Source organism: Oncorhynchus mykiss, chromosome 8 (assembly GCF_013265735.2).
Source record: "Oncorhynchus mykiss isolate Arlee chromosome 8, USDA_OmykA_1.1, whole genome shotgun sequence".
Classification (NCBI taxonomy): domain Eukaryota; kingdom Metazoa; phylum Chordata; class Actinopteri; order Salmoniformes; family Salmonidae; genus Oncorhynchus; species Oncorhynchus mykiss.
Window position 1 is genome coordinate 26,059,829 of NC_048572.1, and position 16,792 is coordinate 26,076,620.

Below are 16,792 nucleotides of genomic sequence, written 5' to 3' on the forward strand. Positions count from 1 at the left end.
GTTTGGTTACAAGGAACGATGTTGCTATTATTGCTGAGCATTGAACTTGTCGTAATTATATTGCCTATGTTCCAGGACATTTACACAGTGATGACACCACACCAATTAATGAACAATGGACAATATATGGCTGTGTCATTAGTACTGTGACTGTTTCTTGAGTGGGTACAGCGCATTGAATCAATTTAGACTAAATATGACCATATAAGTTGATAGCTATCCCCATACTAATTTTTCATTCATTTTGTATTCATTTTTTTGCTACTGGCAAGGAGAGATGGCCAGTCCCGTATGAGATACTACCTCACAATTGATTTGAGTCTTTTCTTCCTGTTGATTCCTGTCCCCAGCTGGTTAGGTTACAGAATGTATCTCCCAGGGAGGACTTGCCCTACAGACAATGATGGATTATTATAGAAGATCTAGAGTAAAGACTCCACTTGTTACTCACACCCTCTTCTTTTGTTGTACATAGCATAGAGCACTTGAAAGAGGGCAAATGTAGGTATAAGGTCATTTTTAATAAATGAAGATAATGGATTAAGTGCTATTGGTTCTACAGCTATCCTATTTCTGACGGTTTAGGCACTAGGCTTGCATATCTGTCATATCTTTCTTTTCATTTTCTTTCATTTTCCCTCATTACTTAAATACTGGAAGTCAAACGATATCCCCCAACGTTAGGACAATAGAATAATCAAATGCTTTATCATTTAAATACTGAAAAAAAATCTGTCTACAGACAGAAACAACATAACACAATATAAAGTCTTACAAGCATTAGAAACAACATTGGGTGTGGCTACGGTGGGAACATGTAGTCAAACATTTTTGTGGAAATGTACGTTAATGTTAAGTCTATTGTTTTTTCTATGTGCATTGCCTTCGGAACTATTCAGACCCCTTGAATTTTTTTACTTTTTTTTACGTTACTGCTTTATTCTAAAATGGATTTTAAAAATGTCAAAAGTCCTCTGCAATCTACACGCTATACCCCATAATGACAAAGCGAAAACAGAAATACCTTATTTACATAAGCATTCAGACCCTTTGCTATGAGGCTTGAAATTAGCTCAGGTGCATCCTGTTTCCATTGATCATCCTTGAAATGTTTCTACAACTTGATTGGAGTCCACCTTGTTAAAGTTCTATTGATTGGACATGATTTGGAAAGGCACACACCTGTCTATATAAGGTCCCACAGTTGACAGTGCATGTCAGAAAAAACACCAAAACATGAGGTTGAAGGAATTGTCCATAGAGCCCTGAGACAGGACTGTGCCGAGGCACATATCTGGGGGAGGATACCAAAAAATGTCTGCACCATTGAAGGTCCACAAGAACACAGTGGCCTCCATCATTCTGAAAGGGAAGAAGTGTGGAACCACCAATACTCTTCCTAGAGCTGGTCGCTCGGCCAACTGAGCAATCGGGGGAGAAGGGCCTTGGTCAGGGAGGTGACCAAGATCCCGATGGTCACTCTGACAGAGCTCTAGTGTTCCTCTGTGAAGATGGGAGAACCTTCCAGAAGGACAACCATCTCTGCAGCACTCCACCAATCAGGTTGTCACATGTGCTCCATCTCCAGCCTCTAGGTCACCAGGCTGCTCATTATGATGCACACCTGTCACCATGGTTACACGTACCTGCACATCATCAGACTCACCTGGACTCCATGACTTCCCTGATTACCTTCCCTAGATATGTCACTTCCTTTTGTTCCTTCCCCAGGTTTTATTGTTTCTGACTCTGTTCATGTCGATGCGTTGTTTGTGTTTCGTGTTCATTGTTTCTTTCATTTATTAAAACACTCACTCCCTGAACTTGCTTCCCAACTCTCAACGCACTCGTTACACAGCCCTTTATGGTAGAGTGGCCAGATGGAAGCCACTCCTCAGTAAAAAAAAAAGGTGCCAAAAGGCACCTAAAGACTCTCAATCCATAAGAAACTAAATTCTCTGGCCTGATGAAACCAAGATTGAACTCTTTTGCCTGAATGCCAAGCATCATATCTGGAGGAAACCTGGCAACGTCCCTATGATGAAGCATGGTGGGGGCAGCATCATACTGTGTGGATGTTATTCAGTAGCAGGGAGTGGGAGACTAGTCAGGATCAACGCAAAGGTGATCGGAACAAACTAAAGAGAGATCCTTGATGAAAACCTGCTCCAGAGCGCTCAGGACCTCAGACTGGGGTGAAGGTTCACCTTCCAACAGGACAACGACCCTAAGCACACAGCCAAGACAACGCAGGAGTGGCTTTGACACAAGTCTCTGAATTTCCTTGAGTGGAAAATCAGAGCTTGGACTTGAACCCGATCGAACATGTCTGAAAAGACCTGAAAATAGCTGTGCAGCAATGCTCCCCATCCAACCTGACAAAGCTTGGGAGGATCTGCAGAGAAGAATGGGAGAAACTCTCCAAATACAGGTGTGCCAAGCGTAGCGTTTGCAAACATTTCTAAAAACCTGTTTTTGCTTTGTCATTATGGGGTATTATGTGCAAATTGGTGAGGGGAAAAAACAATTTACTCCATTTTAAACATAACAACGTGGAAAAAGTCAAGGGTTGTGAATAGTTTCCGAATGCACTGACTGTATGTAAAATAAAAATTATACTTTTAAAATGTACGGCAATTGCACCATCCACAACCACTGGGGTCTCGAGAGGTGGGTGAGCTCAGCCCAATCCATCACAGGGGGCACACTGCCTGTCCTCCAGGACGTCTTTCAGCACCCGGAGTCACAGGAAGGCCAATGAAGATCAGCCACCTGAGGTCCTTGATGACTTGTTCACCCCGCTACCATCTAGAAGGCGGAGACAGTAAAGGTGCATCAAAGCTGGGACCGAGAAACTGAGGCCATCCGACTGTTAAATAGTCACCACTAGCCAGGCTCCTGTCCTGAACTTAGTTGCTGTTACTAGCCAGCTACCACCCAGTACTCAACCCTACATGTTAGAGTCATTTTTTGTTGTTGTTTTTGTACCTTTACTTAACTAGGCAAGTCAGTTAAGAACAAATTCTTATTTTCAATAACAGCCTAGGAACAGTGGGTTAACTGCCTTGTTCAGGGGCAGAACAACAGATGTTTACCTTGTCAGCTCAGGGATTCAATCTTGCAACCTTCTGGTTATTAGTCCAACACTCTGACCACTAGGCTACCTGCCGCCTCATTGAACACTGGTCACTTGAATAATGTTTACATACTGTTTTACCGACTTTATATGTATATACTGTATTCTAGTCAAGGCTCATCCTGTATAACTACTGCTGTACACACCTTTTCTATTCACATAGTGTCCATACACACCATTATAATGTAAAAGTGGAAATGTGTTTTTAGAAATTCTTACAAATTAATAAAAAATGAAAAGCTGAAATGTCTTGAGTCAATAAGCATTCAAACCCTTTGTTATGACAAGACTAAATAGGTTAAGGAGTAAAAATGTGCTTAACGAGTCACACAATGAGTTGCATGGACTCACTCTGTTTTCAAAAATAGTGTTTAACATGATTTTCGAATGACTAGCTCATATCTGTACCCCACACATACAATTATCTGTAAGGTCCCAGGGAGGTTTTCCAATGCCTCACAAAGAAGGGCACATATTGGTAGATGGGTCAAAAGAGAGAATAGCAGACATGGTGAAGTAATTGATTACACTTTGGATGGTGCATCAATACACCTAGTCACTACAAAGATACAGGCATCCTTCCTAACTCATTTGCTGGAGAGAAAGGAAACTGCTCAGGGACTTTAAAACATTTACAGAGTTTAAGGGCTGTCATAGGAGAAAACTGAGTATGGATCAATAACATTGTAGTTACTCCACAATACTAACTTAAATGGCAGAGTGAAAAGAAGGAAGCCTGTACAGAATATAAATATTACAAAACATGTATCCTGTTAGCAATAAGGCACTAAAGTAAAACAAACAAAAACAAAACAAATGTGGCAAAGAAATTAACTTTGGGGCAAATCCAACACAACAAAATCACTGAGTATTCAAAATTTCAAGCATTGTGTTGGCTGCATCCTGTTATGGGTATGTTTTTCATCGACAAGGACTATGGAGTTTTTTAGGATAAAGATAAACGGAATAGAACTAAGCACAGGCAAAATCCTAGAGGAAAACCTGGTTCAGTCTGCTTTCCAACAGACACTGGGAAACAAATGAACCTTTCAGCAGGACAATAACCTAAAACACGAGACCAAATATACATGAGTTGCTTACCAAGACGACATTGAAAGTTGCAGGTTTTAATTAAATTGACTTGAAAATGGCTGTCTATCAATGATCAACAACCAACTTTACAGAGCTTGAAGAGTTTTATAAATAATAATGTGCAAATATTGTACAATCCAGGTGTGCAACGCTTTTAGAGACTTTCCCAGAAAGGTGTAATCGCTGCCATAGGTGATTCTAACATATTGACTCAGAGGTATGAATACTTATGTAAATAAGATGTTTCTGTATTTCATTTTCAATAAATTAGCAAACATCACTAAAAACATGTTTTCACTTTGTCATTATGGGGTATTGTGTGTAGATGGGTGAAATCATAAAAACAATTTAATCCATTTTGAATTCAAACTGTAACACAACAAAATGTGGAAAAAGTTAAGGGGTATGAATACTTTATGAAGGCACTGTAATCTATATTCCGGACTCTGACATTGCTCGTTCTGATATTTTTTAATTCCTGTCTTTACATTTTGGGGATTTGTGTGTTGTATTGTATTGTTTGGTATTGTTCGGTATCACTGCACTGTATTTCACTGCACCTGTGATAACATCTGCAAAATATGTGTACCCGACCAATACATTATATATTATTTGTTTTACATATCTTACATACTTCATCAGAAACTAAAGCTTATTGGGCAGTTATATCTCTCGACACAGATAAAGCTTTTGATAGAATAGAATGGTCATGTCTTTGGTCGATTTTGAAACATATGGGGCATGGCTCCAATTTCATTAATATGATTAAAATACTATATGCCAATCCCTCAGCCAAAGTTATAACAGGCAATACCTGCTCTGTTCCATTCAGAATAACTACAAGTAGCAGACAAGGTGATCCCATCTCACCTCCGCTATTTTTATTGTCTTTGAAGCCATTGGCCCAGGTAATTAGACAATTGAAAGAAATCAACCCTAATACAGTGCCTTGCGAAAGTATTCGGCCCCCTTGAACTTTGCGACCTTTTGCCACATTTCAGGCTTCAAACATAAAGATATAAAATTGTATTTTTTTGTGAAGAATCAACAACAAGTGGGACACAATCATGAAGTGGAACGACATTTATTGGATATTTCAAACTTTTTTAACAAATCAAAAACTGAAAAATTGGGCGTGCAAAATTATTCAGCCCCTTTACTTTCAGTGCAGCAAACTCTCTCCAGAAGTTCAGTGAGGATCTCTGAATGATCCAATGTTGACCTAAATGACTAATGATGATAAATACAATCCACCTGTGTGTAATCAAGTCTCCGTATAAATGCACCTGCACTGTGATAGTCTCAGAGGTCCGTCAAAAGCGAAGAGAGCATCATGAAGAACAAGGAACACACCAGGCAGGTCCGAGATACTGTTGTGAAGAAGTTTAAAGCCGGATTTGGATACAAAAAGATTTCCCAAGCTTTAAACAATCCAAGGAGCACTGTGCAAGCGATAATATTGAAATGGAAGGAGTATCAGACCACTGCAAATCTACCAAGACCTGGCCATCCCTCTAAACTTCAGCTCATACAAGGAGAAGACTGATCAGAGATGCAGCCAAGAGGCCCATGATCACTCTGGATGAACTGCAGAGATCTACAGCTGAGGTGGGAGACTCTGTCCATAGGACAACAATCAGTCGTATATTGCACAAATCTGGCCTTTATGGAAGAGTGGCAAGAAGAAAGCCATTTCTTAAAGATATCCATAAAAAGTGTCGTTTAAAGTTTGCCACAAGCCACCTGGGAGACACACCAAACATGTGGAAGAAGGTGCTCTGGTCAGATGAAACCAACATTGAACTTTTTGGCAACAATGCAAAACGTTATGTTTGGCGTAAAAGCAACACAGCTGAACACACCATCCCCACTGTCAAACATGGTGGTGGCAGCATCATGGTTTGGGCCTGCTTTTCTTCAGCAGGGACAGGGAAGATGGTTAAAATTGATGGGAAGATGGATGGAGCCAAATACAGGACCATTCTGGAAGAAAACCTGATGCAGTCTGCAAAAGACCTGAGACTGGGACGGAAATGTGTCTTCCAACAAGACAATGATCCAAAACATAAAGCACAATCTACAATGAAATGGTTCAAAAATAAACATATCCAGGTGTTAGAATGGCCAAGTCAAAGTCCAGACCTGAATCCAATCGAGAATCTGTGGAAAGAACTGAAAACTGCTGTTCACAAATGCTCTCCATCCAACCTCACTGAGCTCGAGCTGTTTTGCAAGGAGGAATGGGAAAAAATGTCAGTCTCTCGATGTGCAAAACTGATAGAGACATACCCCAAGCGACTTACAGCTGTAATCGCAGCAAAAGGTGGCGCTACAAAGTATTAACTTAAGGGGGCTGAATAATTTTGCACGCCCAATTTTTCAGTTTTTGATTTGTTAAAAAAGTTTGAAATATCCAATAAATGTCGTTCCACTTCATGATTGTGTCCCACTTGTTGTTGATTCTTCACAAAAAAATACAGTTTTATATCTTTATGTTTGAAGCCTGAAATGTGGCAAAAGGTCGCAAAGTTCAAGGGGGCCGAATACTTTCGCAAGGCACTGTATCTCTCAATTCTACAGATCATCTCATTATATGCTGATGATATCTTGCTTTATCTAGGCAATGTATCTATATCCCTCCCAAACGCTTTGAAGATCATAGACAAATTCAGCTCCATCTCAAGTTATAAAAGAAATCACCCCAAATCTTCCCTACTGCCTCTCAAGACCCCGATGGAGGACTCCATCTTTACTTATGGAATCACAATAATTTCCCATTCATATTTGGGAATACATATTATTTCCTTCCTTAGATAAAACGATTGCCAGAAACGTTAATAGAACACTCAAATTAAGTTAATCCGACCTCAACTAGATGGACTAACATCCCAGCTGCTTTAAATCTTAAAGCTTCAATATGTGACTTTTTTTCACATTTGTGAATTATGGATGTCATTCTTATTGAAAGCAATTCTAAGAAGCAGTAGATCTGTTCTATGTGTATATTTCTATGCTTCCCATTCTTTTACTTTTGGTTTTGTACACCAGCTTCAAAAAGTATAAAATACAATATTTTTGGTTATGGAAAATACATTTCACAGCCGTTTAGATGGTACAATGATTCTCTACACTATACTTGCTTATTTTGTCACATAAACAGAAATTAAGCGAATTCTATAAAAAAAATTGTGACCAGGAACCAGCAGAATGTCTATTGTCAAAATGAATATATCGCCAAGACTGAATTTCTGTAGGTCAATTCTTCCCTTGTCTCCCCCTTCTGACTATTGTGATAAAGTCCATAGTGTGGTTTCCACATGGCAAGGTAAGCGATCCCGGATAAAATGAACATACTTACAAAGAGGGAAATATGTAGGAGGACTATCCGTACCAAACTTTAAATTGTATTTACAGACACTTGTATTTTGTCCCATCCTAAATTGGTTTAGACATGATTCTTTCACACCCTGGCTGAGCATTGAGAAATATGGTATCCTATTGCCCTGGAAGAGGTGGTTTTCACTGATATATCCCTTAGACAATGTAAACTAAACTTCGGTCCTATTATTGCTAAAAAATCTCTATTTGTCTCAAAATTGAAAAACAATGTTACTGGGAATCAAAATGGCATTCACATACTCCAATATTTCACAATAATGCCTTGCGATCTGAAGAGCGGACTTTTGTATCCCCTCAATGGTCCAAAATGTGAAATACGTACCCTTGCCGATATCATGGACGATAATGGTTTGAGAACATTCCAAGATTTGAAAGACATCCACATTACCAGGCAACTATTTTTTTCAAAATGTACAACTTAGGTCAGCTATGATGGCATATGGAGTCCCTTGGGAAACCCAACCACCAAACCATCCAATGATGGGATTTATAAATAAATGATCTGGGCCACCGAAAGGACTGATCTTTATAATATACAGTACGTTGAATACAAGGGGCCGCCCATTTTGTGACGGAAAAACGACATTGCAACACAGCGTTACGCTCCGTACCTTCCGTCTCCATAGTGTGTAGATTTACCTTAAGGGGGGACAAAAATAAGAGGGTCCCTGAATGGTCGTCCTCCATACACGTTCCCATCTTTAAAGCCACAGAAAGAGAAATCAAGAAATGGGGAAAGAGGGAACAGTGAAGAGACAGCTGGAGCCCATACATTGAATAATTGTAGAGAAAAGAGGGAGAAAGTATTTTGTGTAGGATCAACATGGTGAAGTTTTAGTGATCACCAAGCCTAGTCCCGGAGAGCTACAGGGCGTGCAGGCTTTTGTTCCAACCCAGCAAGCTTGATAATTGGTTAGTGAAATCAGGTGTGTTACTGCTGGGCTGGAACTCAAACCTGCACCTGTCATAGTTCTCCAGGATGACCACTATAGACTGTCACATAAGCTTCCTTGATTTGAAGTTTGGATCGTCACCCATCAATGGCTTTATTGATCATTATTGGTCATTGATACTTTGGCGTGTGATTGCTGGATCAATTTGGTCAGTCCTGCAGTCCAGCGTACCTCTCTTGTGCGTGGTCTGACAAAGTCAATCATGAGTGAGAACCCAATTGCTTTCTCTCCTTTTCCCTTCTCTCTCTTTCTCTCCCTTTCTGTCTTACAATATCAGAAACAGACAAAACCACACATACACACACACATGCTCACACACAAATGCATCATATCTCAAGCACTTCCATCGAATGCATTTAGGATAGATTTACCTGCCCATCTCCAATAACAAGTGAAGATTGACAGTCCACAACGGACCCATCCATACATCTAGATTTACCACTGTTAGTGGTAGTGGGAGTCATCCATACTGAATATGTGCAAATGTTACCCCGTGGTGCGTCCATTTGTACGGATGGCTGTAGATGCATCCTGCTATGGGCCACAGCGCTATATTGTCTGTATAGATCTACCGAGATTGACTTGTGTTTTAACCCCTGAGTTGGCCATCAGTATTGATTAGAGTGGACTTAGCCTGGGTTTAATCCGTGCTTGGCCCGTCACTATCGATCGGGGGGAGCTTTCAAGTGGGTTTAACACCCCCTTCCCCTCTCCTCTGTTTCTACGCTCTTTCTTTCTTGCTCTTCTTCCGTTACTCATCCGAGTGGAGAAGTGGGGGAGAAGAGGAGTGGAGGAGAGGGGCTAAAAGGGATTCACTATCATGTACAGAAGCAGATGTGACAGACATACCTCTCTCCAGGACATTACACACCGTTACAATGCTCCTCCAGTAAAACTGTTAAATATGACCATATGTACAGCTCCTCTATCCTGGGTTTGTTCAGGACATTATACAGCGTAACACAAGATTCATTAATATATGTCACTGTTAGAATGCTCCCCAGTGAAATATGACCACTCACCGAGTGGTGGGAGATGTTCCCTTGTTTCTTTATGGGTCCATTTTAGATGGTCATATGCTACATTCTGTGGTTCCATCCGTGTGTGTGTGTGCATGCGGTTGTGTGTGAATTTGCACTCATCCTGATATTCGTGCTGTCTCTGTGTGTGTGATTGGCAGAATATGAGTTTATTATACTGTGTGTGTGTGTGTGTGTGTGTGTGTGTGTGTGTGTGTGTGTGTGTGTGTGGTGCATGTGTGTGTGGGGTGCTGAACGTAGTGTGGGAGACGGAGAGTGTGCTTGGCGTTTCTCCTCCATTCGTCCTCCCAGAGGCAGATCAGGCGGAGGGGAAATAAATTGGAGAAAGAGAATAAATCAATGCTAAACTGAGCGCCAGCGAGACCTCCTAACCCTGACTCACACACAGGCGCACACACACACACAGGCACATTATATCCAGAGAGAGGAAGGGAGGGAGGGAGGAAGGAAGGAAGAGAGAAAAGGAGGGACGAAGAGGGAGAGAGAGAGAGAGACCTCATAACCCTGACTCAAACACACTGCACTATAGGGAGAACAATACGACCAGGACTGGGTGTATTTGCACTGGGAAAAGGAAGACTCAAACACGCATGCACACACATCATATCCTGTACATAAAACAGAGTATACATTATTAAATAGCCCACCCAAAACAATTTTACAATCTCAAACATTATGCTATTACACATTTGTTTTCACCATGGAAATACGAATACGACGCGTAAGCTTGTGTAAGTGTAAACTGGAGCATACAAGTCTTCAGAGGAGAGCTATGGTGATAGGAGTGGGGGTTGGGGTATAGAGATTGAGTTTGAGGTATAGAGATTGAGGTTGAGGTTGGGGAATAGGGCCAAGGCTCTTCAGTCTTTTCCATTCTCCTGCAGTCCTCCAAACCTCTTCTCTCCTGAGTGCAGCCAGCCCACTGAGACCTGATCTAATGCCGAGTGCCACATGTGTTGGAGACGGGGAACTTTGAAGAGAAACTCACTGGGGGTGGGTGGGTGTGTGCGTGCGTGTGCGTGTGTGTGTGTGTGTGTGTGTGTGTGTGTGTGTGTGTCTCGCTCTGTCTAAAGGGCTGTTTGGTGTGTTCTGCACAGGTCGAGATGGGGGAGGTGGGTTCTTGGGGTCTTGCATTCAGATGTAATTAGTCGACACAAAGGCCTGGTTAAAGCTGGAATCCTCCGAGCCCCTCTCCCTTTGATTATGTGGGCCAGCTGTGGAGGAATGGCCATTATCTCCCTGTATCCAGCAGCATAAAGGAAACCCCCCAGCCTCACTCACCCCTGCTTTAGGGTTCCCACAGGGGGAGGGCCATGCTGTGGTCACCCCGTTGTACACACATACACACAATTAGCCTGCTCCTTGCCAAGAGTGTGTACTATCTGTATTATAAATATCATAAAGCGGAAACTCACTGCGCGTGGGGACACTTACCCCATTAGAGTTGGAGAAATTGAATCTTTACAGCATGAAGGCCATATAATTACTGTTAATTTAACACTCAGATTCTCTGTCATTAACTCTCAGTCTTTTGAATATATAGTCAGCTGAGGCTCCTGAAACAGAGAGACAAAGCCTTTCTAACTGGCCTGTGTTGACAGCCGCGCCAGTCCTTTGACTGAATTAACACATATTGTAGCCTGTCCGTCTTAAAAACAGGACACACATCGTTTATGCGTTATTAAGTCTTGTAATTGGGCGGTCAGTAGTTTGCATATTACACCATTAGGGTAATATGTTTTGCTTCTCTCTGCCCATGACCGTTGGAGGCCCCCGGTGACAAGTTCGGTAATTCTCGGAATTATGACCTAATCATCACAAATGTTCTTTCGATCTGGGTGATTCATTATAGGCTTGATTGATGCCCAGATCGGCTACTTTATTTGATTCTTCAATTCATTGATTTATATGTTATATATGGAAAAGTGCATGACTTTTTAACCAATTCTTTAAGCTATGGTATGCAACTTGCATTGAAGTAACTTGATCTCAAAATTATCTTAAAGTTGCATTCCGTAAACTTTCCACAATCAAATAGCCCTGTCAATGATGAGTCTGTAATAGGCAAAGAAATGACAGAATACAATTCCTTGATATTTTTTTTAATGTTATGCCTATCAAGTTTCTTGTTTAATCTATTGCCACAGAGTGGTAGGTAGGACAGACAGCATTTTCAGTTTACAAACAGCACCATCTTCCTGATTCCCTGCTAGTTCTGGTTCTTGGAGGTAGAACAAACATTGAACAAAATAGAACAAATTAAATTTAACATCCCTGCAAATAATTCAGTTTTGGTGGAAAGTAACTACAAAATTATTTCACAAATCTCCCCAAAACAATAGTGTAGGCTTTATTTCAATATTTGAAATGATTTATATAGTTGGCACCTATACCGTTTATAATAAGTGTCACATAATATCCAACACTGTTTTGCCTTCTCTCTCATGTTATGCATATAAAACTATATTTATTATCAGTCCTAATTATTATCACAAAACAAATGCCCTTCATCCTGTGTTCTAGACTACATTATCCCCTGCTGTGTTCATGAAAACTATGGAGCACAGGTGTATTTGCCTTTGATTATTTGTAATTATTCATGTTCATCTTTATTTATTTATTTTAGGTGGTGGGCCAAAGCCAAAAAACGTGAAGTTGATCAATCCCTGACGAGGGAAGAGATTATTTTTTTTGTAAATTACAATAAAACATTCATATGATGACTATAACATTTGTTGGCACCTTCAAATATGCAGAACTGCTAAACTTGGTACCAATCAGAACTCCCGTACATATCCCTCATGATGAAGGCAGCCAATGGCCTGTTTCTATTTACCATGTAAACACAGCTATGTAAAAATGCCAGCTGCTGTCTGATGAAGTGGACCAGATATAGCTAGCTAGCTCCCAAAATGAAATAAGAGAAATATCTGTTTTCGAGTGCACTTGATGCAGAATCCAATACGAATGGTCTTGATCGTATGAAGAGGTATCTCCATTTACCATTTAGCCAATTTATTGAAAGTTAGCCAATGTTACAGTTTTGACAAGCCTAGCCAGCTATTGTAAATGTCCGTTTGTGTTTCATTAGCTATATGTCTGTGAATTAAAAATGTTTTATCATGTTTTGGCATGATTATGTCTCATTTCAAGTAACTAGCTGCAGGCTTAAAGAATCATTCAATCATATACTTTGCATAGAAACCCGAATAAAAGCATGCAGAGGTGTCATGAACGCTAGACAGCTGCATATGCATATTAGCCAATACATACGGCATAGCCTACACATATAGCGTACTTTGCCAATTGTAATACAATCTTCTCTAAAAACAGTTGTACAATGTACTCTGCCATAAGATAACCAGAGTTTGATTTCTAAACCAGATGAGTTCTCAAATAGCTGCTGCCCAATACCATGGTGGGCCTGCATAAAGTTGAATGCATTGGAATATAAGGTATGGAGAATGATAAAGCCTGTAGGATTATAGAAAAAGCAGTAGGGAAATGAATGTTTGAGTTCAGTGAATGTGAGTATATTTAGGTGGTTCAAATGATTAACTTTCCTACTAACTTTCTAAAAGTTGATGATGCCAAAATCTGGCTAATCCATCCATCATTTTACTAACTACGAGCTATGGATTTCTCTTATGAGTCTCCAACCGTCCACAAAGGGGAAGTGTTTCATTCCCTTTCACCTACACTGTTGAAGCTCAGCACTTAAGATTTCCACTGTACCCTGCATTTACATCTGCACCCCTGTGCATGTGACTAACAAACTCTCTGAATCAAAATATATACACCCCCCCACCCCCCCACACACACACACACACACACACACACACACACACAAATGTATTATTGAGAATAAGACTAGTAAAATACACCAAGTGCAATTTATATATTTGGCTATGCATCAGCAGTTTTTCTCTTGTTATGTCAGTCACTCAATTAGCTGACAATTAGCCATGTCAATTGTTTGACTGATAGCTAGATTAACTATCTAAACTTGTTGTAATCATGGCTGAATACTGACTGGGCACACAGGGCACATGCCCAGGAGCCCTGACCTCCAGGAGGCTCCCATTGATTTTGTTGGTCATTCTCATTCAGATATCATATTAACATGGCATAAATCATGGCAAAATGTGTAAAATTGCAGGAATTTAGCATTAAAGGCTCCCACCAGAGGGCAATGCCGCCACTATTTCTACGTAATTCCTGTCCGATAGCGGAAATAAATTATTTAGGATCCACCTCCAAAGAATGACGCAAGCTGCTAATGCATATTCACAAATTAGGGTGGGGAACGTTGTGGTGATTTCCACGTGGATTCAAGAATTAACAACAAGTAGACACTTGTTATTTCTTGCTGCACCAATCAAAACCATTCATCTTATGGCGATGGGGGGAGCGAGGTTTCAAAATGATATCATATCACACACAATTTTACCATTTATAAAATATATATATTTTTTAATACAGACTAGCTGAAAAATAAGTGAAAATTCACAAATTATCCAATAGAATATAATACTTTGCTGGTAAAAAGTGGAGGTGCAAAAATGCAAGTTTGCAAACCCTATTTTCATTTTCTGCATGGCTCAAATGGCCAAGTGTAGGCTACGGCAAAAAGCTGTTTGGATCAGCCAAAGATGATCTATTATATTGCCCAGCTCAGTCACGACTTGTAAAGAGGAAGAACATTGCAGGTGTTTCTGATTAATAAACAATGCCATGATGGTGGGTGGTAACATTTTTTTTTTAATAGCCCTGAAAAGAAACGTAGAGTGAAAAGTATTAGCACGTAATATCATAGGTGAAACATATGGCATTGACACAGAAAATATCCAAAGTTACCACTGGATTTCCCACTTCAACCCCAAATATATCATACTTTGACTAAAACAATTACTTATTGACTTAAATCATTGTGCAACGTTATGGGTATGATATGGGCATTACCTTTCAGCTGGGAAAAAAAATATTCCACTCCTGTGGGTGTTTAAAACTACAAAGATGTATTTCCACCCCATGGAAAATGTGTAGAATTGCAGGAAATTAGCTGTAAAACGGAACAACAACAAAAATGTATCTCCCCCATGGCAATTTTTTTAGAAATGCATTCAATTTGTTATAAAATTGCAACATTTTCTCTCCACACCATGGAAAAATGTATAGAATTGCAGGAAATTAACTTTAAAAAATTAAAATGTTCTCTCCCGGGGCCACTAAAATGTTTTGCTGCAAGGTGGGGGGCCCCTCAACCAAATCTTCCTTAGGGCCCCCAAATGGCTAGAGCCGGCCCTAGTTTCATGCATATACATTGGAACAAAGAACACCATCCCAAATAGTGTTTCACCATTTATTGAGTACGGAGAGAAATAGTAAAGGAGTCTCAGGCAGTATTTGAAGTATCTAAATATAGTGTAACCAATCAATGTATATCAGGTGCCATGGAAGGCACAATCTTACAATGTTGCAGTCTAGAAATGAGAGCTTTACCATCTGCCAAAACGTCTGGGTTTCTGATGTAGACTGTAGAACTGTCAACAACACATGCTTCAGTACCCCTCCCTTCTCTCTAGGAGCATTTGAGTGCCCAGACCCGTTAGGCATATCAAAATAAGCCCACCCTGGTCACCAATGTAGCTGACCGATGTTGAGAGAGACAAGTGCTTTAGCATAATGTGTGTGGTCCAGAGACGAGAACTCGACCATCTATGGCAAAAGTCTGAGCTCCTGATTGGGACAATAGAATTCTCCCCACTGCATTTTACAATAGTAAAATAATCTGTCTGTAACCTGTTAAACTGATTCTACATTGAATTTAGTCTTTGAAATGCTCAAACAAGCATGTGTATCTGTAGTGGGTGTTCTTCTACTCTAAAATGCACAAGACTATGCAGACAAAATCCCCTCAAAAAAGACAACATTCAAATGCATATGTGGTCCCAATGTCTAAATAGTGACGGCAGGGCTAGTTCAAACTGCAGTAGAATGGTTTTCCTCACAGGTGAGTGAATCGGTCCATGCTTGGTGAATAGCACTTGGTTGATCTCTGGGAGAGGGACACAGGAGAGCTGAATAGATCATCTGAGACAAAAAAAAAAAAGTGAGAGACAAGAATGAATACAATAAATCATCACAGTAAAAGGAATGTAGTTTGTGAGCTTGAAAATGAACATCCTGACAGTCTGAGGCGGGGTTCTCTGCAATCATCCTACTCCAACTATAGACAGGGATAATGTGGCATTTCTTATTTGTGAGTATGAATGAAATTAGTGGATCCTGCCTTTATGACTCTGTTATATTTACACAACTTGTCCAATAGATTTTTGTTTTCTTAAATTATTACTTGGAATAGACTAAAAACTAAAACAATCCGTGTCCAGGAATGACATGCTAGCTAGTGATAAAGCTATCTAATCCTGCTAGCTAGCAACAGATCTACTTGTTGTAACTCGCTCGCTAACTAGAAAGCTGCTACATTACTATGGTTGCTGGGTTGTAAATTGGGAGAAATTTTACAGCTTGCTAAATAGTTAGATTACAAATAAATAAATACTTTACCCGATAATAGTGTGTCAGGGAGATCTCTCTTGAGCTGTCACCAGCTGTCTACTGCCTTAGGTACTGATACATTGATTAGCAGAGGTGTTGAGCAGAGAAAGTACCACAGATAGTACACAAGTTGTGATTGTTTTACAGTTTAGTACTAGGCAGCATTTGCCTGTCCAGCTAGAGAACATAAAAATAAGTAATTAGAAAATTGCAAGAATTGACATTGCCAACAAGCAGAAATGTGTTCAGAATAAATGCATATACACAATATGTCAAAACCAGCTCCTCCCTAGACAGAGATGATCATCTCAAAAACTAAAGCAGGTAGCTAGCTTGATATGGCCCACCACCTATTTGGATCCACATTAGCTTTTGCAGAAGCAGCAGCTACTCTTTCTGGGGTCCACAAAAAAACAAACGACCTGACAAGTAATTAAACATTGACAGACAACAACAAAACACTGATAGACAACGACAGTCACACAAATGTCAAAAACAATCATATAGAAACAATACAACAACAAAAAGTATACAAACAAACTAGCTAAAATAATACAAACTAGCTATTGAACTACCTAGTAGGCTACTGTGTATGGGGCGTGTATTGGTAC